Genomic DNA, 26,677 nt, shown 5'->3' on the forward strand with positions numbered 1-26,677 from the left:
TTATACCTAAACCACACAAAGACCCAACAAAGAAAGAGAACTTCAGACCAATTTCCTTTATGAATATCGATGCAAAAATACTCAATAAAATTCTGGCAAACCGAATCCAAGAGCACATCAAAACAATCATCCAACATGATCAAGTAGGCTTCATCCCAGGCGTGCAGGGATGGTTTAATATACGGAAAACCATCAACGTGATCCATTATATAACCAAACTGAAAGATCAAAACCACATGATCATTTCATTAGATGCTGAGAAAGCATTTGACAAAATTCAACACCCCTTCATGATAAAAGTCCTGGAAAGAATAGGAATTGAAGGCCCATACCTAAACATAGTAAAAGCCATATACGGCAAACCAGTTGCTAACATTAAACTAAATGGAGAGAAACTTGAAGCAATCCCACTAAAATCAGGGACTAGACAAGGCTGCCCACTCTCTCCCTACTTATTCAATATAGTTCTTGAAGTTCTAGCCAGAGCAATCAGACAACAAAAGGAGATCAAGGAGATACAGATCGGAAAAGAAGATGTCAAAATATCACTATTTGCAGATGATATGATAGTATATTTAAATGATCCCAAAAGTTCCACCAGAGAACTACTAAAGCTGATTAACAACTTCAGCAAAGTGGCTGGGTATAAAATTAACTCAAATAAATCAGTAGCCTTCCTATACACAAAAGAGAAACAAGCCGAGAAAGAAATTAGGGAAATGACACCCTTCATAATAGACCCAAATAATATAAAGTACCTCGGTGTGACTTTAAACAATCAAGTAAAAGATTTGTACAATAAGAACTTCAAGACTCTGAAGAAAGAAAGTGAAGAAGTCCTCAGAAGATGGAAAGATCTCCCATGCTCATGGATTGGCAGGAATAATATAGTAAAAATGGCCATTTTACCAAAAGCGATCTACAGGTTCAATGCAATCCCCAACAAAATACCAATCCAATTCTTCAAAGAGTTAGACAGAACAATTTGCAAATTCATCTGGAATAACAAAAAACCCAGGATAGCTAAAACTATCCTCAACAATAAAAGGACTTCAGGGGGAATCACTGTCCCTGAACTCAAGCAGTATTACAGAGCAATAGTGATAAAAACTTCATGGTATTTGTACAGAGAGAGACAGATAGACCAAAGGAATAGAATTGAAGACACAGAAAGGAACCCACACAATTATGGTCACTTGATTTTTGTCAAAGGAGCCAAAACCATCCAATGGAAAAAAGATAGCTTTTTCAGCAAATGGTGCTGGTTCAACGGGAGGTCAACATGTAAAAGAATGCCGATCGATCCACGCTTATCACCCTGTACAAAGCTTAAGTCCAAGTGGATCAAGGATCTCCACATCAAACCAGATACACTCAAACTAATAGAAGAAAAACTAGGGAAGCATCTGGAACACATGGGCACTGGAAAAAATTTCCTGAACAAAACACCAATGGCTTATGCTCTAAGATCAAGAATCGACAAATGGGATCTCATAAAACTGCAAAGCTTCTGTAAGGCAAAGGGCACTGTGGTTAGGACAAAACGGCAACCAACAGATTGGGAAAAGATCTTTACCAATCCTACAACAGATAGAGGCCTTATATCCAAAATATACAAAGAACTCAAGAAGTTAGACCGCAGGGAGACAAATAACCCTATTAAAAATGGGGTTCAGAGCTAAACAAAGAATTCACAGCTGAGGAATGCCGAATGGCTGAGAAACACCTAAAGAAATGTTCAACATCTTTAGTCATAAGGGAAATGCAAATCAAAACAACCCTGAGTTTTCACCTCACACCAGTGAGAATGGCTAAGATCAAAAACTCAGGTGACAGCAGATGCTGGCGAGGATGTGGAAAAAGAGGAACACTCCTCCATTGTTGGTTGGGTTGCAGACTGGTACAACCATTCTGGAAATCAGTCTGGAGGTTCCTCAGAAAATTGGACATTGAACTGCCTGAGGATCCAGCTATACCTCTCTTGGGTATATACCCAAAAGATGCCCCAACATATAAAAAAGACACGTGCTCCACTATGTTCATCCCAGCCTTATTTATAATAGCCAGAAGCTGGAAAGAACCCAGATGCCCTTCAACAGAGGAATGGATACAGAAATTGTGGTACATCTACACAATGGAATATTACTCAGCTATCAAAAACAATGACTTTATGAAATTCGTAGGCAAATGGTTGGAACTGGAAAATATCATCCTGAGTGAGCTAACCCAATCACAGAAAGACATACATGGTATGCACTCACTGATAAGTGGCTTTTAGCCCAAATGCTTGAATTACCCTAGATGCCTAGAACAAATGAAACTCAAGAAGGATGATCAAAATGTGAATGTTTCACGCCTTCTTAAAAAGGGGAACAAGAATACCCTTGGCAGGGAAGAGGGAGGCAAAGATTAAAACAGAGACTGAAGTAACACCCATTCAGAGCCTGCACCACATGTGGCCCATTCATATACAGCCATCCAATTAGACAAGATGGATGAAGCAAAGAATTGCAGACTGACAGGAGCCGGATGTATATCGCTCCTGAGAGACACAGCCAGAATACAGCAAATACAGAGGCGAATGCCAGCAGCAAACCACTGAACTGTGAATAGAACCCCCGTTGAAGGAATCAGAGAAAGAACTGGAAGAGCTTGAAGGGGCTCGAGACCCCATATGTACAACAATGCCAAGCAACCAGAGCTTCCAGGGACTAAGCCACTACCTAAAGACTATACATGGACTGACCCTGGACTCTGACCTCATAGGTAGCAATGGATATCCTAGTAAGAGCACCAGTGGAAGGGGAAGCCCTGGGTCCTGCTAAGACTCAACCCCCAGTGAACTAGACTCTTGGGGGGAGGGCGGCAATGGGGGGAGGGTTGGGAGGGGAATACCCATAAGGAAGGGGAGGGGGGAGGCTGATGTTTGCCCGGAAACCGGGAAAGGGAATAACACTTGAAATGTATATAAGAAATACTCAAGTTAATAATAAAAAAAAGGGGAACAAGAATACCCGTGGCAGGGAATAAATGAAAGACCCCCGGAGAGGACCTTTCCCTCAGGAGGAGTCCCAAGCGCCCAATGACCGAGCCGAGTCCACTCGGATGCAATCAGCATGAGGGTTTATTGGAAAACACAGGTACCTGCGGGCACACAGTATCTTCAGAGGACTTGCGTGCCCAGCAGCTCCAGCAGGGGCTTTCATAGGGATTGGGGAAGCAGAAGCGGGCGTAGAGAACAGATGCATAGTTACGGGGATTGGTGGATTCAAACGAGGCACATAGACATGTTCACATATGATTGGCTATTTCACATGATGAGGTAATAAGGTATAGCTACACACATTGGCAGGTTTGGGGCGTCCTGGATGTCAGGGGCTGGGTGCTTATCTCTTCCTGCCAGGTGGCCTGTGAGTCAGATCCAGTACTCTGGTCTTTTCTGCATTCCTTTCCTTTTATGGTTTGTTAGTTCTAGCGGCAGGGCAGGGCTGCCTGGACTTGCTTTTCACAGTGTTTAGCCCTGAGTCTGAATTTTGAAACGTATTCTTTTAACATCATATTTTTAAACCTTAAATCTGTATAATTTTCTGTTCATTCCCCTCTTCTTCTACTAAGTAATTCTAATCTTAGAATTTTGTTATCAAGTCTTGTATTTGGTCTCATCAGTTGTCCTAACTGACTGGTACTGTTGTCTCAGAACCGTCAATCTCACAGCACCCACTCGATTTTTAACAAAAGCAATTAACCTGTTTGTCATGCAGGGTCCAAAAACTAAAACCAAGAAAATTACTAGTAATGGCCCAGCTATATAGCATAAAGTAGGGTAGTCATCCAGGAAGACCGAGTGAACCAAGACTCAAACCAACCTTGTTGAGCATCTCTATCTTCTGTAGGAGGCAAACCTATTAACTAGTTTCTCTAACACACATGGACCTATAATCAGAAGCAGAAGCAAAACTAAGAAGGGTCCCATAAGTGAAAATACCAGAGTAGTCATCCAAGGAGATCTACTAAACCAGCTCTCGAACCATCCCTGATGGGCTTCTCTGTCTGCCTTTTGTCTAACCTTTCTCTAAGTTTATTCATGGAGTCTTTAATTACTCCTGAATGGCAGTTCTGAATTCTCTATAAGCCTTGCATTGCAACAGCAGATGTCCTTGTGCTGCCCTTGCAGCACCTAGATAGCCTTAGCCCTAAGTAATTCTCAACTCCTTTTTTTGTGTCTTACTAAGTCTTTAGCATCAGGATTCCAATCTGGACACTATCTAAACCTACACACCAAGGTCATGACTAGCTTTTAGAACTTCTAAACTTATACAGATTGTGATCCCTGAGGCACAGTCCCAAGAAGTGTTAGGAGTACTAACATATGCAATGTTACATCATTTGTAATGGAAATCAAGCCTATCCCACACCTATCTTGATAGAACCCAGGACAAACATGACTGAATTTCCCTCTAGGTCCCAGCTCTCAGCCCCAACAGCTAGTACACGGCTGGTGAGGGCTGAGAATTGACAGCTGTCAGGGTGGTCAGCAGCACCAGGTACAGTCCTTTCCAGCGAGGCTCGAATGTCTGGGCTCAGTGTAGCTGCAGTCTCCGACCTGGAACTCAGGGGTCTCCGGGGCATAGGCTGCTGTCAGCTGTGAGCAGATTTCTTTCTGTATCACCTGTAGGTCTTTTAGCCTGGCACACAAATCATTATTACTATGGCACTATGACATGTTGGTTCAGTAACATCATCTAATACAGTCAGGGGGGCTGAGGCCCCATTTAAGATCTCAAAGGGGTAAGGCTGAATCTGGAAGGGGTATTTCTTGCTCTGAAGAGAGCAAGAAGGAAGGAGTATCACCCAGTCTGTGCCAGTCTCCATGGTCAATTTGGTCAGGGTCTCTTTTAGAGTTCTATTTATTTACTCTACCTGTCCTGAACTTTGAGGTCTGTAAATACAATGTAATTTCCAATCGACCTCTAAATACTTGGCCACACCCTGGCTTACCTTGGCAACGAAAGTAGGGCCGTTGTCTGACCAGATTACCTTGGGCATTCCAAATCGGGGGAAGATTTCTTCCAGTATCTTCTTGATGATTGCAGAGGCCGTCTCTCATTTGGTGAGGAAAGCTTCTATCTATTCCTGAAAAAGTACTTACAAGCACTAGGAGATACTTGTGATTATATTTTTCTGGTTTTATCTCAGTGAAGTTCACTTTGACTTTTCACTAAACTCTCTAGGTCTCTTTGCCCTGTTTGCTTGCTAAGCATTCACTTATTGACATACCTTATACTTTCTACTGCCTCTCTGGCTAAAATCTTAAAGTCTATTACATACACTTAACTACTTGGACAAACTTTTTATCTCCTAAATGAGTCCATTTCTGTATTTGGCAAAGTGAGTCTTTTCTTTGTTCTCTGGGGAGTATAGCTTTCCCCTCAAGTGTGTCATTGTCTTTTTTTTTTTTGTTTGTTTGTTTAAACAATTTGGGCCTTTTCTTCTGTTGTACATTCTAAGTGAGGCCATCCCTTAGTCCAATCCCAGTTCCCAGTGGCTGTCTCTTGCAGGCCTGTAACCAGGATAGGCTCCTGCATAGCCATTTCCCGAGCCACTTTATCTGCTTTGTCACTGCCCCATGTCACTGAATCTCTTCCCTCCTGTTTTCCTGGGCAACGAATAGTACTCACAGTTGTTGGCTTCACCAGGGCATCCAAGAGATGGCAAAGGCATCTGCAGTGCTGATGTGATGGGGAGGTAGAAGTTCAGCCATCCCAGATGACATCGTTTTGTCCACCATGGCAGCACCCACTTATCTCTGACCTTCATTCATGAAGAGAACTGTTCCCGTCTGTGACAAGGTCCTCGGCTTTCAGCAGCGGTCAATCAGCCAGTCGCAGAGGTCTTTCCTCCACCCATGGGCTTCTGCCAGTACTTGACACTCGTGCTGTGGTGGCTCCAGGTCCGGACTGGGCAGCAAGGTGACCAGATTGTCCCCAACCGGTGGAGAATCTAGTCCATGGCTGACCAGTGGTCCCATCTTTTGGGACACTCTATTCAAAGGCAAACATTAGCCACTCTATCACAGTTTAAGTCCTGGATTGGGTGATAATTGTTAGTGCCCGGCTGGCAGGAGTGATATGTTCCAAGCAGAACAGCGCTAAGCCATTCATCTCCCAGTATCAGGTACTGGTGCACTGAGACAGGTCTTAAGCTCCACATACACAGTCTGTAGATATGCATACACATGGCCTCATCCAGCCATTTCAGCCCACACAAGCCATTTTGGGGAGCAATTTTCTCATGAGCAAGGGATGGGGGCAGTCAGGGATGACTATGAACTAGTGGGTTACCCGGCCCACGTCAAGGTCCACTGTTCTTCGGGCAGTCCATAAGTATTGTTCGTTGCCAGTAGCCCCCTTGTACTCAAGGTCTTTGGATATTGGCCCACTGGGGGGCATAGGAGCACAGAGCATTGGGTCCCTGTATCCACACTTCCCTTCTATCTCTGTACATGGCCAGCACTCTAGGACCACAAAGCTCTCCAGTGGCCCCTCTTGTTCTTTCTTGGGCAGTCCCTGACCCAGTGTCCTTTTTCTTTGCATTAGGCACACTGATCTTTAGCCAGGAATTCTCTTCTGTTGCCAGGTACTATCTTCCTAGGTTCCCTAACTACTGTGGCCAGTATATGTTCCTCTCTCGTCTTTTATCTCTCTTTAGCTCTCTAACTTCCTCTTCTTTTTGACTCTTTTCTTCCCTAGCTTTCTGCTCTTTTTACCTTCTTTTCTCTTTCTCTTTCTCTTTGTTTAACCTTACTTTCTCTGTAACTTATACTAACTCTCAGCAACTTAGCTTAACCCTTCAAATTTCTGTAACTTTCTCTTCATACCCTTTCCTTATCTTAGCCAGATTGGTGGGGCATTTTCCAGCCCCTAGGAGACCCACCCTTGGAGCCTGGGGGCAGACCTGGAGCACTCCCTACCTTCAGGAGTATTGAAGTCAACAGTCAGGAGCCTTCCTTCCATGTCAGGAACATTCTTTCTGGCCTCTAGTAGGATTCTGTCTTTCCTCAGTGGTAAAGAAGACCTGTAACAGCTACTAACAAGCATCTCAAATGGGATGGTGAGAAAACAAGAGAATCTTGAGAATAGAGGTCTACTGAAGAGGGCAAACAGCATTTAGTCACACAGCTAAGCCAGGAGGCTTTCTTGGGACAAAAAGGCCTTGTGTCTGTGAAACAGAAAAGTGAGCAGAGGGGCCACCTATCTGTTACCTGCTGTCTCTCTGGACTTAGATTTTCGCTTAAGGAGTACCTCCCTTTAGTGCCAGCAGTGGCTTTGCCTCTCAAGAGAACCAGCCTCCAAATGACACTAGGCTTCTAGTAACAACTAATAACAACAGGATGGAGAGATGGTTAGAACCTGGGTGCTAGATACTAAGCAGATGACAAAAGAATTGTAACCAGTTCACCTGGGGCTATCAGGACCTCAGTAGCAGCCCTTTACCAAACTGTCTCACTGGGTTTAAAGGCCCATGGAAAAGACAACATTAATTCTGACCTTGGCCACCGCCAAAGCCTGAATTCTAAATTTTGACTGGCAAAACAAAACAAAGTTCTTTACAGCTAGTTGTAGATTCTTTGAAACTATTTTAGGGGCTCTTTTTGTCCCCCAACCTGGGGCATTTTAACCATAGGGGCAGGAACTGGCTGCTGTGGGGATAGGACCAAAGGCATACTCCATGTTAATGATGATCAGCGAGAAAAGTAATTTAATGTTGGAGACTGACTCCTCCCTTGGAATAAGGACAGCAGATAAGGCAGGCTTCCTTAAAGAACTTCTCTTAATGAGCGCTCTCCTTCTGTGAGCAAGAGTTGAAGGTCTGGCCACTAAAAGCAGAAATTCTTTTCTTGTTCTTGTTTTCCTTAGAGTCCTCCCCCACCTTACTCTCAGCCTTTTTAGATCTTTCTTCCTGTAGCATTTCTAACACAGCCTGTCCCTTTTTTTATAGCCTGTTGACAGCATTTCTGATCTTTTAGGCAGCTACGCACTAAGTGCCATACCGGCTGAAGCTCCGCCTTTAAGATTCCTTACTCCCAAGGAAAATTTAAATCTTTCCCAGTTCATCACAGCTGGCTGTGAGCACAAGCACAGATAAAACACTATGTTTTTGTTTTGTTTTTCTTTCCTTTTTTTAGAGCTGGGGACCGAACCCAGGGCCTTGTGCTTGCTAGGCAAGAGCTCTACCACTGAGCTAAATCCCCAACCCCCAAAACACTATGTTTAAAAAATTAACTTTGGCTATCAACCAACACACCGCCACTAGAGCGGGGCCCACAAAATTAAGTTTCTTACTCACTAAGCGTTAAGGGGACCAAGTAGAACTCTTCGACGAACAAAGCAAACAGTTTCATGATTTCAAACACAGTCGTCGGTCCAAGATTTTAAACACAGTCATCAGTCCAAATTCAAACACGAAACAAAAGTCAAAAAGACACTAACAGACACCAACACGTCCAGAAAACCACAGTCAGGTCACAAAGAAGACAAACAATTCCAACAGTCAAACAAGTAACAAACAGACACACCGCACGGCTTCGGTACCAAACTGAAACCAAAAATTCAGACGGAGTCAGTGAGGGTCTTGGATCCTCTACTCCAATAAAATTCAGAGGGAGTCATCAAGGGTGCGGATCCCTCCAAAAACGGACGGAGGTGCCACGGATCCGGGTTTCCCTCTCCTCCAACCACCCTTGGAACGTCTTCCAGGGCTGCGGGGGAGAAGTCCGAGCTCGTCAGCTCCTTCTCTGGCCCGCCCAGATAGTCCGCAGATCTGAGCCTATTGATCGATCATTCACAGGACAACACACAACAGACAAGACAAACGCCGGCCGGCTTACCTCCCGGTGGGTGGTCGGTGATCTCTGGGCGGAGGGTCTCCAAATCCCGGGCAAGCCCCCATAATGAAAGACCCCTGGAGAGGACCTTTCCCTCAGGAGGAGTCCCAAGCACCCAATGACTGAGCCGAGTCCACTCGGATGCAATCAGCAAGAGGGTTTATTGGAAAACACAGGTACCTGTGGGCACACAGTCTCTTCAGAGGACTTGCGTGCCCAGCAGCTCCAGCATGGGGCTTTTACAGGGATTGGGGAAGCAGAAGCGGGCGTACAGAAGCAGATGCATAGTTACGGGGATTGGTGGATTCAAACGAGGCACATAGACATGTTCACATATGATTGGCTATTTCACATGATGAGGTAATAAGGTATAGCTACACACATTGGCAGGTTTGGGGCATCCTGGATGTCGGGGGCTGGGGGCTTATCTCTTCCTGCCAGGTGGCCTGTGAGTCAGATCCGGTACTCCTGGTCTGTTCTGCATTCCTTTCCTTTTATGATCTGTTAGTTCTAGCGGCAGGGCAGGGCTGCCTGGACTTGCTTTTCACAGTGTTTAGTCCTGAGGTTGTGAATTTTGAAACATACTCTTTTAACTTCATATTTTTAAACCTTAAATCTGTATAATTTTCCTTTCATAGAGAGGCAAAGATTAAAACAGAGACTGAAGTAACACCCATTCAGAGCCTGCCCCACATGTGGCCCATACATATACAGCCACCCAATTAGACAAGATGGATGAAGCAAAGAAGTGCAGACTGACAGGAGCCGGATGTAGATCGCTCCTGGAGACACAGCCAGAATACAGCAAATACAGAGGCGAATGCCAGCAGCAAACCACTGAACTGAGAATAGGACCCCCGTTGAAGGAATCAGAGAAAGAACTGGAAGAGCTTGAAGGGGCTCGAGACCCGATATGTACAACAATGCCAAACAACCAGAGCTTCCAAGGACTAAGCCACTACCTAAAGACTATACATGGACTGACCCTGGACTCTGACCTCATAGGTAGCAATGAATATCCTAGTAAGAGCACCAGTGGAAGGGGAAGCCCTGGGTCCTGCTAAGACTGACCCCCCAGTGAACTAGACTGTTGGGGGGAGGGCGGCAATGGGGGGAGGGTTGGGAGGGGAACACCCATAAGGAAGGGGAGGGGGGAGGGGGATGTTTGCCCGGAAACTGGGAAAGGGAATAACACTCGAAATGTATATAAGAAATACTCAAGTTAATAAAAAAAAATGAGATGGTCCCTCCTTAAGTCACTTATTCTCTCCAATTCTTTCTTTATTGACTGATAAATACTGGTAATATACCAGGCTCACTGTGTTCCTTTAAAGAGCAATTTAGATAATAATATGATTCATTGATCCTAAGGATTTTCAATGCCAACTGAACATTAGACAAATTGATTATGTGAAAGTATACTTCTATCAGCAGAATCTTATTCAGAGAAAATATAAGATTAGTTCACAAATGATATCTGATATACTCTACTTGAAAAAAATCCAGCAGTATTCTTGAGACTAGACACTAATGGTTTGACCTTGACTAGGTCTGTCTTGCATTTCCTTGTCTGTAAAGTAGAGATGACAAAGGTTTTACTGAATAAAATTTTAGACATAGTAGGTTCTATTAGGTTTAACTAATCAAGGATGATTACAAAAGGGCGGCCCATTGAACTAGGACATTTGATTCATGTGCACATATAACCACATGTACAAACTATATTTGTAGTCAAAGAAAGCAAAGTAATGAGAAGAACACTGCTATGAGATAGAGAGCAGATAATTGGTTTTGGTTTTTGTCTGTCTTTGTGAGTGTGCTCTAAACAACCGACTATTTGCAAATGGCCAATGAGTCAAATAGACCATGTTTACTTCTTGTTCAAAAGTAACAGGGTTATAATTTGGTTACAGTCTACTATGTCGAGACCACTTTAGACATAATATATGCAGAAGCATCTTTAGGCCAAACATAACAGCACTACCCACTATGGTTAGGAAAGCTAAATTAAGCTACATAGGAACAAAAGTCATTTGAAAGTTAGAATTAGGCACTGAGCTGAATTGCTCCCATAGCACTCTGTAAACAAATTCCATGTGGAAGAGATCTGGACTCTCAGAAGTGCAGACAATCCTGAGAGCTCACAGGAGACCACCTCTCTTCTGCTCATATTCCTGACCCAAGAGGAACCTGCCTAATGCCATTTGGATACAGGAATATAAGAAGAGTCAAGGGCAGGAAACTTCTGGTTTCATCCTGCACCCAGAACTAAACTGAACCTGTGCAATAGCTTGATGTACCCAAATCCTATGAGGAAGAGAGCTGGTCTCACAGAAGAGCAGACAATTCTGAGAGCTAAGAGGAGACAACTACTTCTACCCATATACCCGACTTAAGAAAAACCCGCCTAGTACCCCCTAGGACCTTGGAGCACTCAGAGGATTTAGGACACACAAATCTAGGAGCCACTCTCTGTTCCCAGATCTGACTCAAAGAAAACAGGTCTACAGGAGTGTTGTCACAGGCTTACAGGAGGATCAAGCCACTGTCAGCAACAATACAAGCTAACACCAGAGACAACCTGATTGAAAGAGGCAAGCACAGGCACCTAAGCAAAAGAAACCAAGACTACTTGGCATCATCAGAGCACAGCTCTCCCACCAAAACAAATACCGGATATCCAAACACACTGTAAAATCAAATTTTAAATTTAAAATAACAATTGATGATGATGATAGAGGACATTAAGGACATAAATAGCTCCCTTCAAAAAATAAAGGACAACACAGGTAAACAAGTAGAAGAGGAAACACAAAAATCCCTTAAAGAATTACAAGAAAACACAAATGGGTGAAAGAATTGAACAAAATCATCCAGGATTTAAAAATGGAAATAGAAACAATAAAGAAAGGAAAAAAAGGAGACAACCCTGGTGATAGAAAACCTAGGAAAGAGATCAGCAGTCATAGACTCAAGCATTAGCAACAGAATACAAGACAGAAGAGAGAATCTCAGGGGCAGATGACACCATAGAAAACATTGACACAACCATCAGGGTTAATGAAAAATTGGAAAAGCCCCTAACACAGAAAATCCAAGATACAATGAGAAGATCAAACCTAAGGACAATAGGTAGAGAAGAGAATGGAGACTCCCAAATTAAAGGGCCAGAAAACATCTTCAATGAAACTATAGAGAAAAACTTCCCTAACCTAAAGAAATGCACATAAACATACAAGAAGCCTACAGAACTCCAAATAGATTGAACCAGAAAAGAAATTCTTCCTGTGACATAATAGTCAAAATACCAAATGCACAAAAGAAAGAATATTAAAAGCAGTAAAGGAAAAACAAATGCACAAAAGAAAGAAAGAATATTAAAAGCAGTAAAGGAAAAAGGTCAAGTAAAATATACAGGCAGACCTATCACAGTTAGACCAGATTTCTCACCAGAGGCTATGAAAGCCAGAAGATCCTAGGCAGATGTCATACAGATCCTAAGAGAACACAAATGCTAGCCCAGGCTAGTATATCTTGCAAAACTCTCAATTATCATAAATGGAAAAACCAAGATATACCATGACAAAACCAAATTTACACAGTATCTTTCTACAAATCCCACGCTACAAAGAATAATAGATGGAAACCCCCAATACAGGGAGGAAATTGCATACTAAAAAGAGTAAGAAAGTGATCTCTTTGCAAAGAAACCAAGAGAAGAGAGACACACAAACATAATTCTACCTCTAACAACAAAATAATGGGAAACAACAATCACTATTCTTTAATATCTCTTAACATCAATGGACTGAATTCCCCAATACAAAGACATAGACTAACAGACTGAAAATGAAAAGAGGATCCAGCATTTTTCTTCATACAGGAAATGCACCACAGTGACAAAGACAGATACTTCCTCAGAATAAAAAGACAGAAAACAATTTTCCATGCAAATGCTCTGAAGAAAAAAGCTGGAGTAGCCATTCTAAATTCGAATAAAATCAACTTTCAATGAAAAGTTATCAAAAGATAAGGAAGAATAATTCATATTCTTCAAAGGAACAATCAACAAAGATGAACTCTCCATCCTAAATATCTACTCAAAATGCAAGGGCACCTACATTCATAAAAGAATCCATATTAAAAGTTCAAAGCACACATTGTATGTCACACAATAATAGTGGAAGATTTCAACACCACACTCTTATCAATGGAGAGATCATGGAAACAGAAACTAAAACAGAGACATAGAGAAACTGACAGGAGTCATGAATCAAATGGATTTAATAGATATTTATAGAACATTTCATCCAAAAAATAAAAAATAAACCTTCTTCTCAGCACCTCATGGTCCTTTCTCCAAAATTGACCATATAATCAGTCACAAAACAGGCCTCAACAGATACAGGAAGACAGAAATAATCCCAGGCATACTATCAGATAACTACACACTAAGGCTGGTCTTCAATAACAACAAAAACGACAGAAAACACACATTAAACAGTGCTCTGCCGGGCACTTCCTGTGTTTACCGGGAGTCCCACACCCGCGGATTCTGGCCCGCAGCAGCTCTCTGCTCCCAGACCCCGTGGGAGAGAGACCTCACCGCCTGGTCAGGTGGGCACTCCTGAGGCTGCAGAGCGGAAGAGACCACCAACACTGCCCACCCATGCCCACATCCCTGGCCCAAGAGGAAACTGTATCTGGCCTCTAGGTTCCCGTGGGGGAGGGCCCAGGAGCAGCAGGACCCCTGCGCCTGAGACACCGCCGGAACCCGAAGGAACAGACCAGATAAACAGTTCTCTGCACCCAAATCCCATGGGAGGGAGAGCTAAATCTTCAGAGAGGCAGACATGCCTGGGAAACCAGAAGAGACGGCACTCTGCACACATCTCTGAAGCCAGAGGAAAACACCAAACACCATCTGGAACCCTGGTGCACTGAAGCTCCCGGAAAGGGCGGCACAGATCTTCCTGGTTACTGCCGACACAGAGAGCTCGTGGGCAACACCCCACAAGGGAACTTGAGCCTCGGGACCACAGGTAAGACCAATTTTCTGCTGCAAGTGACCTGCCTGGTGAACTCAAAACACAGGCCCACAGGAATAGCTGAAGACCTGTAGATAAGAAAAACTACACGCCCGAAAGCAGAACACTCTGTCCCCAGAACTGGCTGAAAGAAAACAGGAAAACAGGTCTACAGCACTCCTGACACACAGGCTTATAGGACAGTCTAGCCACTGTCAGAAATAGCAGAACACACTAACACTAGAGATAATCTGATGGCGAGAGGCAAGCGCAGGGACCCAAGCAACAGAAACTAAGTCTAAATGTCATCATCGGAGCCCAATTCTCCCATCAAAACAAACATGGAATATCCAAACACACCAGAAAGGCAAGATCTAGTTTCAAAATCATATTTGATCATGATGCTGGAGGATTTCAAAAAAGACGGGAAGAACTCCCTTAGAGAAACACAGGAAAACATTAATAAACAAGTAGAAGCCTAAAGAAAGGAATGGCAAAAATTCCTGAAAGAATTCCAGGAAAACATAAATAAACAAGTAGAAGCCCATAGAGAGGAGACACAAAAATCCCTGAAAGAATTCCAGGAAAACACAATCAAACAGTTGAAGGAATTAAAAATGGAAATAGAAGCAATCAAGAAAGAACACATGGAAACAACCCTGGATATAGAAAACCAAAAGAAGAGACAAGGAGCTGTAGATACAAGCTTCACCAACAGAATACAAGAGATGGAAGAGAGAATCTCAGGAGCAGAAGATTCCATAGAACACATTGACTCAACTGTCAAAGATAATGTAAAGCAGAAAAAGCTACTGGTCCAAAACATACAGGAAATCCAGGACTCAATGAAAAGATCAAACCTAAGGATAATAGGTATAGAAGAGAGTGAAGACGCCCAACTCAAAGGACCAGTAAATATCTTCAACAAAATCATAGAAGAAAACTTCCCTAACCTAAAAAAAGAGATACCCATAGGCATAAAAGAAGCCTACAGAACTCCAAATAGATTGGACCAGAAAAGAAACACCTCCTGTCACATAATAGTCAAAACACCAAACGCACAAAATAAAGAAAGAATATTAAATGTAGTAAGGGAAAAAGGTCAAGTAACATATAAAGGCAGACGTATCAGAATCACACCAGACTGTTCGCCAGAAACTATGAAGGCCAGAAGATCCTGGACTGATGTCATACAGCCCCTAAGAGAACACAAATGCCAGCCCAGGTTACTGTATCCTGCAAAATTCTCAATTAACATAGATGGAGAAACCAAGATATTCCATGACAAAACAAAATTTACACAATATCTTTCTACAAATCCAGCACTACAAAGGATAATAAATGGTAAAGCCCAACATAAGGAGGCAAGCTATACCCTAGAAGAAGCAAGAAACTAATCGTCTTGGCAACAAAACAAAGAGAAGAAAAGCACACAAACATAACCTCATATACAAATATGAATATAACAGGAAGCAATAATCACTATTCCTTAATATCTCTCAACATCAATGGCCTCAACTCCCAATAAAAAGACATAGATTAACAAACTGGATATGCAACGAGGACCCTGCATTCTGCTGCCTACAGGAAACACACCTCAGAGAAAAAGACAGACACTACCTCAGAGTGAAAGGCTGGAAAACAACTTTCCAAGCAAATGGTTGGAAGAAGCAAGCTGGAGTAGCCATTCTAATATCAAATAAAATCAATTTTCAAGTAAAAGTCATCAGACAATTCATATGCATCAAAGGAAAAATCCACCAAGATGAACTCTCAATCCTAAATAACTATGCCCCACATACAGTGGCACCTTCATACGTAAAAGAAACCTTACGGAAGCTCAAAACACACATTGCACCTCACACAATAATAGTAGGAGATTTCAACACCCCACTCTCATCAATGGACAGATCATGGAAACAGAAATTAACAAGAGACGTAGACAGACTAAGAGAAGTCATGAGCCAAATGGACTTAACAGATATTTATAGAACATTCTATCCTAAAGCAAAAGGATATACCTTCTTCTTAGCTCCTCATGGTACTTTCTCCAAATTTGACCATATAATTGGTCAAAAAACGGGCTTCAACAGGTACAGAAAGATAGAAATAATCCCATGCGTGCTATCAGACCATCACGGCCTAAAACTGGTCTTCAATAACAATAAGGGAAGAATGCCCACATATATTTGGAAATTGAACAATGCTCTACTCGATGATAACCTGGTCAAGGAAGAAATAAAGAAAGAAATTAAAGACTTTTTAGAATTTAATGAAAATGAAGGTACAACATACCCAAACTTATGGGACACAATGAAAGCTGTGCTAAGAGGAAAACATATAGCGCTGAGTGCATGCAGAAAGAAACAGGAAAGAGCATATGTCCCCAGCTTGAGAGCATACCTAAAAGCTCTAGAACAAAAAGAAGCAAATACACCCAGGAGAAGTAGAAGGCAGGAAATAATCAAACTCAGAGGTGAAATCAACCAAGTAGAAACAAAAAGTACCATAGAAAGAATCAAGAGAAACAAAAGTTGGTTCTTTGAGAAAATCAATAAGATAGATAAACCCTTATCCAGACTAAGGAGAGGACACAGAGAGTGTGTCCAAATTAACAAAATCAGAAATGAAAAGGGAGACTTAACTACAGATTCAGAGGAAATTCCAAAAATCATCAGATCTTACTATTAAAGCCTATATTCAACAAAACTTGAAAATCTACAGGAAATGGACAATTTCCTAGACAGATACCAGGTACCGAAGTTAAATCAGGAACTGATAAACCAGTTAAACAACCCCATAAGTCCTAAGGAAATAGAAGCAGTCATTAAAGGTCTACCAACCAAAAAGAGCCCAGGTCTAGACAGTTTTAGTGCAGAATTCTATCAGACCTTCATAGAAGACCTCATACCAATATTATCCAAACTTTTCCACACAATTGAAACAGATGGATCACTACTGAATTCCTTCTATGAAGCCACAATTACTCTTACACCTAAACCACAAAGACCCAACAAAGAAAGAGAATTTCAGACCAATTTCCCTTATGGATATCGACGCAAAAATACTCAATAAAATTCTGGCAAACCGAATCCAAGAGCACATCAAAACATTCATCCACAATGACCAAGTAGGCTTCATCCCAGGCATGCAGGGATGGTTTAATATACGGAAAACCATCAACGTGATCCATTATATAAACAAACTGAAAGAACAAAACCACATGATCATTTCATTAGATGCTGAGAAAGCATTTGACAAAATTCAACACCCCTTCATGATAATAGTCCTGGAAAGAATAGGAATTCAAGGCCCATACATAAATATAGTAAAAGCCATATACAGCAAACCAGTTGCTAACATTAAGCTAAATGGAGAGAAACTTGAAACAATTCCACTAAAATCAGGGACTAGACAAGGCTGCCCACTCTCTCCCTACTTATTCAATATAGTTCTTGAAGTTCTAGCCAGAGCAATCAGACAACAAAAGAGGTCAAGGGTATACAGATCGGAAAAGAAGATGTCAAAATATCACTATTTGCAGATGATATGATAGTATATTTAAGTAATCCCAAAATTTCCACCAGAGAACTACTAAAGCTGATAAACAAATCCAGCAAAGTGACTTGGTATAAAATTAACTAAAATAAATCAGTAGCCTTCCTCTACACAAAAGAGAAACAAGCCGAGAAAGAAATTAGGGAAACGACACAATTCATAATAGACCCAAATAATATAAAGTACCTCGGTGTGACTTCAACCAAGCAAGTAAAATATTTGTACAATAAAAACTTCAAGACACTGAAGAAAGAAATTGAAGAAGACCTCAGAAGATGGAAAGATCTCCCATGGTCATGGATTGGCAGGATTAATATAGTAAAAATGGCCATTTTACCAAAAGCGATCTACAGATTCAATGCAATCCCCATCAAAATACCAATCCAATTCTTCAAAGAGTTAGACAGAACAATTTGCAAATTCATCTGGAATACTAAAAAACCCAGGATAGCTAAAACTATCCTCAACAATTAAAGGACTTCAGGGGGAATCACTATCCCTGAACTCAAGCAGTATTACAGAGCAATAATGATAAAAACTGCATGATATTGTTACAGAGATAGACTGATAGACCAAAGGAACAGAATTGAAGACCCAGACATGAACCCACACACTTATGGGCACTTAATTTTTGACAAAGGAGCCAAAACCATCCAATGGAAAAAAGATAGCATTTTCAGCAAATGGTGCTGGTTCAACTGGAGGTCAACATGTAGAAGAATGCAGATTGATCCATGCTTATCACCCTGTACAAAGCTTAAGTCCAAGTGGATCAAGGACCTCCACATCAAACCAGACACACTCAAACTAATAGAAGAAAAACTAGGGAAGCATCTGGAACACATGGGCACTGGAAAAAATTTCCTGAACAAAACACCAATGGCTTATGCTCTAAGATCAAGAATCGACAAATGGGATCTCATAAAACTGTAAAGCTTCTGTAAGGCAAAGGACACTGTGGTTAGGACAAATCGGCAACCAACAGATTGGGAAAAGATCTTTACCAATCCTACAACGGACAGAGGCCTTATATCCAAATATACAAAGAACTCAAGAAGTTAGACCGCAGGGAGACAAATAACCCTATTAAAAAATGGGGTTCAGAGCTAAACAAAGAATTCACAGCTGAGGAATGCCGAATGGCTGAGAAACACCTAAAGAAATGTTCAACATCTTTAGTCATAAGGGAAATGCAAATCAAAACAACCCTGAGATTTCACCTCACACCAGTGAGAATGGCTAAGATCAAAAACTCAGGTGACAGCAAATGCTGGCGAGGATGCGGAGAAAGAAGAACACTCCTCCATTGTTGGTGGGATTGCAGACTGGTACCACCATTCTGGAAATCAGTCTGGAGGTTCCTCAGAATATTGGACATTGAACTGCCTGAGGATCCAGCTATACCTCTCTTGGGCATATACCGAAGAGATGCCCCAACATATAAAAAAGACACGTGCTCCACTATGTTCATCCCAGCCTTATTTATAATAGCCAGAAGCTGGAAAGAACCCAGATGCCCTTCAACAGAGGAATGGATACAGAAAATGTGGTACATCTACACAATGGAATATTACTCAGCTATCAAAAACAATGACTTTATGAAATTCGTAGGCAAATGGTTGGAACTGGAAAATATCATCCTGAGTGAGCTAACCCAATCACAGAAAGACATACATGGTATGCACTCATTGATAAGTGGCTATTAGCCCAAATGCTTGAATTACCCTAGATGCCTAGAACAAATGAAACTCAAGACGGATGATCAAAATGTGAATGCTTCACTCCTTCTTTAAAAGGGGAACAAGAATACCCTTGGCAGGGAAGAGAGAGGCAAAGATTAAAACAGAGACTGAAGGAACACCCATTCAAAGCCTGCCCCACATGTGGCCCATACATTTACAGCCACCCAATTGGACAAGATGGATGAAGCAAAGAAGTGCAGACCGACAGGAGCTGGATGTAGATCGCTCCTGGAGACACAGCCAGAATACAGCAAATACAGAGGCGAATGCCAGCAGCAAACCACTGAACTGAGAATAGGACCCCCGTTGAAGGAATCAGAGAAAGAACTGGAAGAGCTTGAAGGGGCTCGAGACCCCATATGTACAACAATGCCAAACATCCAGAGCTTCCAGGGACTAAGCCACTACCTAAAGACTATACATGGACTGACCCTGGACTCTGACCTCATAGGTAGCAATGAATATCCTAGCAAGAGCACCAGTGGAAGGGGAAGCCCTGGGTCCTGCTAAGACTGAACCCCCAGTGAACTAGACTGTTGGGGGGAGGGCGGCAATGGGGGAGGGTTGGGAGGGGAACACCCATAAGGAATGGGAGGGGGAGGGGGATATTTGCCCGGAAACCGGGAAAGGGAATAACACTCGAAATGTATATAAGAAATGCTCAAGTTAATAAAAAATAAATAAAAAAATAAACAGTGCTCTGCTCAATGATAACTTGATCAAAAAAGAAATAAATAAATTAAAGACATTTTACAATTTAATGTTAATGAAGGCACAACATAACCAAAATTATGGGATACAATGAAAGCAATGCTAAGGGGAAAACACATAGTTCTGTGTGCCTCCAAAAAGAAATTGGAGAGAGCATACATTAGCAGCGTGACATTACATCTAAAAGCTCTAGAATAAAAAGGAACAAATACACCCAAGAGGAGTAGAAGTCAGGAAATAATGAAAATCAGTGCTGAAATCATCCAAGTAGAAACAAAAGGGACTATAGAAAGAATCAACAAAACAAGGAGCTGGTTCTTTGAGAAAATCAACAACATAGATAAACCTTTAGCCAGACTAACCATAGGATGCAGAGAATACATTCAATTTAACAAAATCAGAAATGAAAAGGGAGAAATGGCAAAAAAATCTGAGGAAATTAAAAAAAAAATCATCAGATCCTACTACAAAAGCCTATATTCAACAAAACTGGAAAATCTGGAGGAAATGGACTAATAGAAAAATGACACCCTTCACAATAGTCAAAAATAAAATAAAATACTTTGGTGTTACTCTAACCAAGCAAGTGAAAGATCTGTAAAACATGAACTTCAAGCTTCTGAAGAAAGATATTGAAGAAGATCTCAGAAGATGGAAAGACCTTCCATGCTCAAGGAATGGCAGGATTAATATAGTAAAAATGGCCATTTTGCCAAAAGCAATCTACAGATTCCATGGAATCCTCATCAAAATTCCAACTCAATTTTTCATAGAACTAGAAAGAGAAATTTGCAAATTTATTTGGAATAACAAAAAAAAACAAAAAAAAATAAAAAAAAAACATGACAGCAAAAACTATCCTCAACCATAAAAGAACTTCTAGGGGAATCATGATCCATGACCTCAAGCAGTATTACAGAACAATAGTGATTAAAAACTGTATGGTATTGATACAAAGACAGGTAGGTATATCAGTGGAATAGAATTGAAGACTCAGAAATGAGCACCTATGGTCACTTGATCTTTGACAAAGGAGCTAAAACTATCCAGTGTAAATAAGATAGGATTTTCAGCAAATGGTGCTGGCTCAGCTGGAAGATAACATGTAGAAGAATACAAATTGACCCAGTCTTATCACCCTGTACAAAGCTTAAGTCATATTGGATCAAGGACCTCCACACAAAATCAGATTCACTCAAATTAATAAAAGGGAAATTTGTGGAAGAATCTTGAACACATGGGAACTGGGGAAATTTTCCTTAACAAAACACAAATGACTTAGGCTCTAAAATCAAGAATTGACAAATGGGAACTCATAAAACTACAAAGTTTCTATAAGGCAAAGGACATAGTCATTAGGTCAAAACAGCAACAAGTTGATTGGAAAAAAATCTTTGCCAGTCATACATCTGAAAAGGGGCTCTTATTCAAAATACACAAAGAACTCAAGAGTTAGACTTCCGAGATCCAAATAACCCTTTTAAAAAATGTGGTACACCCTTCATAATAGTCCCAAATAATATAAAAATAACTCAGTGTGACTTTAACCAAGCAAGAGAAAGATCTGTATGATATGAACTTCAAGTATCTGAAGAAAGAAATTGAAGAAGATCTCAGGAGATGGAAAGATCTCCCATACTCATGGATTGGCAGGATTAATATAGTAAAAATGACCATTTTACCAAAAGTGATCTACAGATTCAGTGTAATCCACATCAAAATTCCAATCCAATTCTTCATAGAGTTAGACAGAACAATTTGCAAATTCACCTGAAATAAAAAACCCAGGATAGTTATAACTAACCTCAACAATAGAAGGATTTCTGGGGGAAACACTATCCCTGAACTCAAGCAGTATTACAGAGCAATAGTGATAAAAACTGTATAGTATTGGTACAGAGTCAGGCAGATATAACACTGGAATAGAATTGAAGACCCAGAAATGAACCAACACACCTATGGCCACTTGATTTTTGACAAAGGAGCCAAAATCATCCAATGGAAAAAGATAGCATTTTCAGGAAATGGTGTTTTTTCAACTGGAGGTCAGCACGTAGAAAAATGCAAATCGATCCATTCTCACTACCCTCTAAAAAGCTTAAGTCCAAGTGGATGAAGGACCTCCACATAAAACCAGATACACTCAAACTAAGAAGAAATGTGGGGAAGAATCTCAAACACATGGGCACTGGAGAAAATTTCCTGAACAAAACACGAATGGCTTATGCTCTACGATCAAATATTGACAAATGGGATATCATAAAGCTATAAAGTTTCTGAAAGGCAAAAGAAACTGTCATTGGAACACAATGGCAACCATCAGATGGGGAAAAGATCTTTACCAAACCTTGGACTGATAGACGGATAATATCCAAAACATACAAAGAACTCACAAAGTTAGACTGCAAGGAGTTAAATAATACTATTAAATAATGGGGTTCAGAACTAAACAAACAATTCACAGCTGAGGATTGCCGAATGGCTGAGAAGCATCTAAAGAAGTGTTCAACATCTTTAGTCATAAGGGAAATGCAAATCAAAACAACCCTGAGATTCCACCTTACAACAGTCAGAATGGCTAAGATCAAAAACTCCGGCAACAGCAGATGCTGGCGAGGATGTAGAGAAGGAGGAACACTCCTCCATTGTTGCTGGGATTGCAGACTGGTATAACCATTTTGGAAATCAGTCTGGAGGTTCCTCAGTAAATTGGGCATTGCCCCTACCTAAGCACTCAGCTATACCTCCCTTGGGCATATACCCAAATGATGCCCCAACATATAACAAAGACACATGCTCCATTATGTTCATAGCAGCCTTATGTATAATAGCCAGAAGCTGGAAAGCTCCCAGACGCCCTTCAGCAGAGGAATGGATACAGAAAATGTGGTACATCTACACAATGGAGTACTAATCAGCTCTCAAAAACAATGACTTCATAAAATTCATAGGCAAATAGATTGAACTAGAAAATATCATCCTGAGTGAGGTAACCCAGTCACACAAAAACACATATGATATGCACTCATTGATAAGCATATATTTGCCCAAACTCTCGAATTACCCAAGATGCACTGAACACATGAAACTCAAGAAGAATGACCAAAATGCGGATGCTTCAGTCCTTCTTTAAAAGGAGAACAAGACTACCCATAGGAGGGGATAGGTAGGCAAAGTTTATAACAGAGACTGGAGGAATGGCCATTCAGTGCCTGCCCCACATGTAGCAGATATATATATATATATATATATATATATATATATATATATATATATATATATATATATATATATATACTAAATAAGATGGATGAAGCTAAGAAATGCAGGCTGACAGAAACCAGATGTAGATCTCTCCTGATAGACACAGCCAGAATATGTCAAACACAGAGGTAAATGCCAGCATCAAACCTCTGAACTGAGAACCGGACTTCCATTAAAGGAATCAAAGAAAGACTGAAAGAGATGAAGGGGCTTGAGACCCCATAAAAACAACAATGCCAACCAACCAGAGCTTCCAGGGACTAAGCCACTACCCAAAGACTATACATGGACTGACCCTGGGCTCCAAATTTACAGGTAGCAATGAATAGCCTAGTAGGGGCAAAAGTGATATGGGAATCCCTTGTTCCTGCCAATGCTGGACCCCCAGTAAGCAGGAATGTTTGGAGGAAGGCAGTAATAGGGGGTGGATGGGAAGGGGAACACCAATATAGAAGGGGAGGGGGAGGTGTTATGGGATGTTGGTCTGGAAACCAGGAAAAGAAATGACATTTGAAACGTAAATAAGAAATACCCAATTTAATAAAGATGGAAGAAAAATAATAATAAATTTCGGTAGAATGAAAAAATGTGGTACAGAGCTAAACAAAGAATTCTCAGCTGGGGAATATTGAATGACTCAGAAGTACCCAAAGAAATGTTCATCATCATTAATCATCAGGGAGATGCAGATCAAAACAAGAAGGCACATGTGCCGCCACACTACCAAGAATCAGACATAGGTCTGGAGGATTTAACAAAAGACAGAGACTTGCTTCATTTTTCTTAGTAGAATGCCAAAGCTCTACTCCAGTTCACAGGATGTATACACCAAGTCCACTGGCTGGAAAATCCCTGGAATCACAGTAGAAAAACAAGTTTATGTTCTCAGGATAAGAACTGGAACATAGAAATGGAAAAACAAGTTTACATTCTCAGGATAAAAAGAGGAACATACCTCAAGATAAAAACAGGAACATGGAAATGTCTCAGGACTTTGTTGTCTGACTGTTTTAATCATAGCTGCTACATTGTGTGCTACAGTCTTGGCAATAAGCTAGCAGAGCAATTCATCCCAGAGGGGTAGGGGTGGGGCCTAACAATACCCCCTTTATATTTATAAATTAATGCTTGTTTTAGATGACTCAAGGACATCAGTGTCTACCTTACCTGTCATTGGGCAGTCCACCCAGGACTCATGGACCCCCTGTCTTAGGTTGACAGACACCTACCCGTCCTTGCCTGCCTAATTTTTATACATGCACAGCCATATCTCAGCTGATGGGTTGTTTTCTGCCAAAGATAACACTATCTGTCGATTGACATATTGGCTCTGGGCTTGTTTTTTGACCAGGCAGCAGAGAAAAAAAAATGCACACAATAATTATTAAGCTGAGAGAGGGCCACTGTAAGGTTTTGAACTCCTACTGGAGTTACACAAACATACATGAAAATAGGAGAATAGGAGACCATATGAGATCAAGTTGTTCCTATAAAAGTACTGTCTTTTGATTTAAATTTATAATTCCCAATTATCAGCAGTTTCTCCTTTAAGTTTATCTACTGTGCTTGACTTAACAACAAATTGGGAGAGGGCAATCCTGGACACTTCAGCCACAGTGGCTGCATCAGCAATGGCTGTTATAATAGCAGTGATGATGCCAACGTCTTTCCCATAATGGGTCAGGAACAGCTGACCCTCTCCCGAATGACCAACAGGCAATGGAACCATGCCTGGGATCCACACAACCAGGGCAGAGTCCTCTGGTCACCAGCAGCTTCAAGTAGATGGCATTCCTGCAAAGAATAGTCAAGACTATCTCCAGTATTAGTACCATTCCAAACCACAAGAAAATTGGAGGAATTACACATGTGAAGGAAGTGATATTAAAATTTTTACTAAACCTATTATTTTCAAATTTAAGGAAACCTTCAAAGGTGATATGATAGACATATTCCAAGAGGTAGTGGAATTAAAAGCTACCCCCCTGTCAGAGGAGCAGCATCCAGGCATGTAATAGGATCACAAAGAAACATTCCAGGGGGGAAGTGGATAGAATAGTAAGTCCTGCCTCCAACCGCTCCTGCACAAGTCCATGTGGTGCCTCCAATCTTTCAGAGAAAAGGGGCCAGTGCTTCCCCTATATAGGATATGAAGCAACTTAGCAGTGGCCTCCATGAAAAACCTCCCAATCCTGTCCCATTTGAATGGCCTCCAACAACTAGGTCTCCATCAGACACAGGTTTGAGTGTCTCCCTGCAGGTACCTCACCAAACTCCTACTGGGTACAAATCTCTGTTCATGCAACATCTTTTGCACTAGATGGGTGGTAACCACTGCTTTCATATCATGCAAGATATCCCTTCCCCATCTCACCGCATCATCTCTCCAAGCTGTCTGGGCACACTGCTCCTGCCATTCTACTCTCTATAGGAGACAATCTCCCCCAGTCAGCATTATCCTACATAATTGTTGTCAATCTACAGGAGTCAAATTGGATGTAAGATAAGATTCAAAATTAGCAGAAGTAAAGGGAGCAAGGGGATCATAAGTAGATACTGCTTCTTTCAGGCTTTTCAACTCCTTAAAACTCAGAGGAACATGTTCTCTAATAAATTGACCTGTGTTGTTGGGGTCAAGGACCTCAACAATAGGATATGCCACTTCCTGTCCAGGGGGAGGCTCAGGAAAAATTACCTCTTTGCTTGGAGCTTATTCTCCACAACACCACTCCAAGGAAGAATGGGGGTTATAGGCAGGAGTATTAGCTCCCTCTTCTTTAAAGAAGGGATTTTTACTAGGAGGACGAGATTCTGATTTTCTAGCAACTCTGCACTTGTTAATCTTCCTTTCAAGATCCTCTATTTTGATCCTAATGTCTCTTCTTCATCCTCCTCTGAGCTTGAATCCTGATCTGAATCATAGGTTTGTGAAGACTTACGAGAGGCATCATCCTGTGATGCTCTAAATGTTCTTTCTATTTCTGACATTTATTACTTTATTTTAGTGTTAGTACTCAAGAAAACATCCTTGACCGATCTCCATAAAGAGAATGTGGTGACAGGAATGTTTTCAGGGCCATCACACTGGAGTTTTTTTTTTTTTTCAAATCTGCTTAACATGTTCCCAATCCGTAATATTAAGTCCTTCTGAATGAAAAAAAACAGGGACTAGTCTTTTCTAAAGTTTGAATAAATTATTTAGCTGTTTTTAACCTTTATCCCTGTTCCCTGTTGTTTGAGCGGAGCTACTATCTGATCTGTTAGCTGTAATGTAGAACATCAAGGTTCCCATGGCACGATTCTTTTACTTACTGCAAATTAAATTTACCTTCGGTTAGTTGCTGCGACTCTCACCCAATAAGTTTCTTTCACTTCTCGGGATGGCTTCCTGGAATGATCCTTTCAGGAGCTCACTTTCCTGATCTCAGTGGGACCTCCACTTGACAGCACCCATGCCACCATTGTACTGACAACTGGGTTTAGGCCTGGGG

The 26,677-nt window shown here is 41.3% G+C and overlaps 1 long non-coding RNA gene across 1 annotated transcript; it reads right to left on the reverse strand.

Annotated features, from left to right (window-relative positions):
• Positions 1–3,106: 3,106 nt before the first annotated feature.
• On the reverse strand, positions 3,107–9,154 carry LOC147998143 (uncharacterized). The gene is made up of 2 exons (XR_015646467.1): positions 8,888–9,154; positions 3,107–4,685 (listed from the first exon to the last, which is right to left on the reverse strand). It is a non-coding gene; the product is annotated as an uncharacterized LOC147998143 (long non-coding RNA).
• Between the last annotated feature and the right edge of the window lie 17,523 nt (positions 9,155–26,677).

The sequence above is a fragment of the Rattus norvegicus genome, chromosome X, assembly GCF_021556685.1.
Source record: "Rattus norvegicus strain SHRSP/BbbUtx chromosome X, alternate assembly SHRSP_T2T, whole genome shotgun sequence".
Classification (NCBI taxonomy): Eukaryota; Metazoa; Chordata; class Mammalia; order Rodentia; family Muridae; genus Rattus; species Rattus norvegicus.